The following is a 5,295-nucleotide window of genomic DNA, read 5'->3' as shown; positions in this document are numbered from 1 at the left end:
CAGCAGCCTGGCTCCCTCCCCAGGGACTCCCAGGCCTGGGCTGCAGGGAATGCCCCCCTTTGAGGAGATGATGCCCTTTAATGCAATGCAGTCTAAACATCCACCTTGACTTAGATTTGTGCCCGGGGGGAGGGGGAGGATACATGCCCCTTCCCCAAGGTTTGAGGAAAAATTACAAGAGCCATATATTTCTAAATTCCCTCTTACCATCTGTGTTGGTAATTTCTGCACACACACACACACACACACACACACACACACACACACACACCTTTAAATGATCTGACCAGGACCACAGGTATTATTCTGTGTCACCAGGGGAATTAGTTGAAGTACTTATAAAAATTATTTTTTATCTTTAATACAAAAACAAAGATGATCTGATACTGAAGATTACCTTACATTGCTGTGTGATATTATTCACTTGAGTGGTCATTTTCTCAATAAATCATTTCATGTTACTTTTATCTGTTATCGTCTGATTATTTAAAAAAATCTTGTCAGCACATAATTGTATTGAGGCAGTCCTTTCGGTCTGTTTCAGAACCAGTTTTAGCAAACATCATACCTATTGTTCTCTGTAAAAGTCATGAATTTAAGACTAACTGTGGACATACTGGGGGGTGGGGGTGAGCTTCTCAAGGATGTCCTAAAGGATTAGAATACACAGAGAGGGAAGAAGTGTCCCCATCACACCCTCTTCCCCTGCCATTTGAGCAATAAAGCCGGAGGGTGGGTCCAAATACCCACACTTACTGCGTAGATAGTCTATGAGACAAAAACTCAAAAAGCTGGGCAAAACACCATGACAGGTTAAAAAAAAAAAAAATGGGTAGGTGGGTGTGGCTCTCTGGAAGCAGAATTTGCCTTTATTTTTTAATGGATTTGATCTAATGCCATCTAGATACTTAAAGGAAAATGGGCACGAGGGGCTGTTGGGTGTGGGAGAAATGTTACAAGATGAGCAAGTTCTGGGTGCCTAACGTATGGCATGATGACTATAGTTAACCATACTATGTTGCATACCTGAAAATCACTAGGAGATGGAGCTTTAATGTTCCCACCATGACAATAACGAAATGATAATTACATGAAGTGAACGATGTGTTAACCTTATTGTGGTAAACATTTCACAACACATGTTTGTATCAAATTATCCCATTGTACATCTTAGACTTACACAATATCATATGCCAACTATATCTCAATAAAGCTAGAAAGAAAAAAAAACTCAAGAAATTTTAAAAAAGAAAATGGGCATGAAGCAGGCATAATTTTTGTCTTGCATACCTCTGGAGCTGAAGAGGACCATCTAGTCCAGATTTTCCATGTGCACTTCCTGATTGGGTCCATCCATCCAAGGGGGCTGTGCAAGATCCCTGGAAGGCTGAATGGAAATGTTTCAGCCCACCTCAGCCCCTTTTCCATCAGATAGAGAGGCTCCAACTGGGAATGCCATCCCTGTCCTGGTTTTCCTTTGAATATACAGTGGGATTAGTGGGTGGGTCAGAGGCAGGGTTGGGAGGGGGTATGTGGGCAATTAGTACATTTGAAACTAACAGGGGGCCTTAGAACTTAATTTTATAGATTGAGGAAACTGGATTATCAATAGCAAAGTAAAAATATCTTTCTGGTTTAAATGTTGAGGACTTTCATACCACATTATAGCCTAGCATAAGGGATTTGGAGAGTGAGTACTCAGGCATTCGATGTAGCTAAATATCCTCACTCAATTCGAGTAGAAACAGTAGAGATCACTCATCCAGGAAATATTTGAGTGTGCGCTTGTGCCAGACACTCTGCCAGGCACTAGAGGTTACATCATGGTGAAGAAGATGGCCCTTTCTCTCAAGGAGTCCACAGTCTAGTGAAGAGGGAGACAAAACTATGACCACACAAGGGAGTGAGTACTCTGGTGGAATTAGCACAGGATGTCAGAGGAAACACAGGTGACGTAGGTGCTGGATGGGTTGGTTCCAGGCTAAAGGAACCACTGCTTCAATACCGGAATTTAAAATTATATCTAGGATGGGACACCTGGGGGGCTCATTTGGTTAAACGTCTGCCTTGGGCTCAGGTCATGTTCCCAAGTTCCTGGGACCTAGCCCCTCAGGTTAGGTGCGGCTCCCTGCTCCACAGGGAGTCATTTTCTCCCTCTCCCTCTGCTCCTTCCTACCCACCCACCCCTCTAGCCTAACACCCCCAGGCCCCCAACCCCCAACCTTACCCCAGCCCTGCTCCTGAGCATTCTCTCTCTCAAATAAATAAATAAATAAGTCTTCTAAAAAACTATATCTAGCAATCACCACAGAGTTCAGATTTGATAAATTTATATCAACATACAGCTAGAAGTTGTTACTCCACACTCCTAGCCCAGTGTACTCTTCCCAGTGCACCAACTGACTTCTTTGGAGATTAACGGAATGTACCATGAATTGCTAAGCCTAAGAATTTGTACTGACACACAGCACTAGGATAGAATGGGCTAGCGGGCAGGGGCGGGGAGGGGATCTAAAGTGAATTTTGCAATTCTTTTTTTTTTACATTTTATTTATTTATTTTTTCAGCGTTACAGTATTCATTGTTTTTGCACAACACCCAGTGCTCCCTGCAATACGTGCCCTCCCTATTACCCACCACCTGGTTCCCCCAACCTCCCACCCCCGCAACTTCAAAACTCTCAGGTTGTTTTTTAGAGTCCATAGTCTCTTATGGTTCGCCTCCCCTTCCAATTTCCCTCAACTTCCTTCTCCTTTTCATCTCCCCATGTCCTCCATGTTTTTTGTTATGCTCCACAAATAAGTGAAACCATATGATACTTCACTATCTCTGCTTGACTTATTTCACTCAGCATAATCACTTACAGTCCCGTCCATGTTGCTACAAAATTGGGTATTCATCCTTTCTTTCTTTTTTTTTTTAATAAACATATAATGTACTTTTATCCCCAGGGGTACAGGTCTGTGAATCGCCAGGTTTACACACTTCACAGCACTCACCATAGCACATACCCTCCCCAATGTCCATAACCCCCTGCCCCTCTCCCAACCCCACCTCCGCCCAGCAATCCCCAGTTTGTATTGAAGCAGTGGTTCCTTTAGCCTGGAACCAACCCATCCAGCACCTACGTCACCTGTGTTTCCTCTGACATCCTGTGCTAATTCCACCAGAGTACTCACTCCCTTGTGTGGTCATAGTTTTGTCTCCCTCTTCACTAGACTGTGGACTCCTTGAGAGAAAGGGCCATCTTCTTCACCATGATGTAACCTCTAGTGCCTGGCAGAGTGTCTGGCACAAGCGCACACTCAAATATTTCCTGGATGAGTGATCTCTACTGTTTCTACTCGAATTGAGTGAGGATATTTAGCTACATCGAATGCCTGAGTACTCACTCTCCAAATCCCTTATGCTAGGCTATAATGTGGTATGAAAGTCCTCAACATTTAAACCAGAAAGATATTTTTACTTTGCTATTGATAATCCAGTTTCCTCAATCTATAAAATTAAGTTCTAAGGCCCCCTGTTAGTTTCAAATGTACTAATTGCCCACATACCCCCTCCCAACCCTGCCTCTGACCCACCCACTAATCCCACTGTATATTCAAAGGAAAACCAGGACAGGGATGGCATTCCCAGTTGGAGCCTCTCTATCTGATGGAAAAGGGGCTGAGGTGGGCTGAAACATTTCCATTCAGCCTTCCAGGGATCTTGCACAGCCCCCTTGGATGGATGGACCCAATCAGGAAGTGCACATGGAAAATCTGGACTAGATGGTCCTCTTCAGCTCCAGAGGTATGCAAGACAAAAATTATGCCTGCTTCATGCCCATTTTCTTTTTTAAAATTTCTTGAGTTTTTTTTTCTTTCTAGCTTTATTGAGATATAGTTGGCATATGATATTGTGTAAGTCTAAGATGTACAATGGGATAATTTGATACAAACATGTGTTGTGAAATGTTTACCACAATAAGGTTAACACATCGTTCACTTCATGTAATTATCATTTCGTTATTGTCATGGTGGGAACATTAAAGCTCCATCTCCTAGTGATTTTCAGGTATGCAACATAGTATGGTTAACTATAGTCATCATGCCATACGTTAGGCACCCAGAACTTGCTCATCTTGTAACATTTCTCCCACACCCAACAGCCCCTCGTGCCCATTTTCCTTTAAGTATCTAGATGGCATTAGATCAAATCCATTAAAAAATAAAGGCAAATTCTGCTTCCAGAGAGCCACACCCACCTACCCATTTTTTTTTTTTTTTTAACCTGTCATGGTGTTTTGCCCAGCTTTTTGAGTTTTTGTCTCATAGACTATCTACGCAGTAAGTGTGGGTATTTGGACCCACCCTCCGGCTTTATTGCTCAAATGGCAGGGGAAGAGGGTGTGATGGGGACACTTCTTCCCTCTCTGTGTATTCTAATCCTTTAGGACATCCTTGAGAAGCTCACCCCCACCCCCCAGTATGTCCACAGTTAGTCTTAAATTCATGACTTTTACAGAGAACAATAGGTATGATGTTTGCTAAAACTGGTTCTGAAACAGACCGAAAGGACTGCCTCAATACAATTATGTGCTGACAAGATTTTTTTAAATAATCAGACGATAACAGATAAAAGTAACATGAAATGATTTATTGAGAAAATGACCACTCAAGTGAATAATATCACACAGCAATGTAAGGTAATCTTCAGTATCAGATCATCTTTGTTTTTGTATTAAAGATAAAAAATAATTTTTATAAGTACTTCAACTAATTCCCCTGGTGACACAGAATAATACCTGTGGTCCTGGTCAGATCATTTAAAGGTGTGTGTGTGTGTGTGTGTGTGTGTGTGTGTGTGTGTGTGTGTGCAGAAATTACCAACACAGATGGTAAGAGGGAATTTAGAAATATATGGCTCTTGTAATTTTTCCTCAAACCTTGGGGAAGGGGCATGTATCCTCCCCCTCCCCCCGGGCACAAATCTAAGTCAAGGTGGATGTTTAGACTGCATTGCATTAAAGGGCATCATCTCCTCAAAGGGGGGCATTCCCTGCAGCCCAGGCCTGGGAGTCCCTGGGGAGGGAGCCAGGCTGCTGTTACTTGGCCTGGGTGGTGGCAGAGGGGACGTCTGAGACCAAGGCGTCCTCCTCCTCAGCGGCGCTGTTCTTCTTGGCCAAAGCAACCGAAGCGGGTATTTCAGCAGGGCTCTTCCCGATCTTGCCTTCTCCTCCCACGGTGTCCTGGCCCTGGGCACCAGGTGCCTGCTGTGGGCGGCGGCGTGGGTTGTTGGGGCGGCGGGATCCGT

The sequence above is a fragment of the Meles meles genome, chromosome X (genome assembly GCF_922984935.1).
Source record: "Meles meles chromosome X, mMelMel3.1 paternal haplotype, whole genome shotgun sequence".
NCBI lineage: Eukaryota > Metazoa > Chordata > Mammalia > Carnivora > Mustelidae > Meles > Meles meles.
This window is presented reverse-complemented; position numbering follows the sequence as displayed.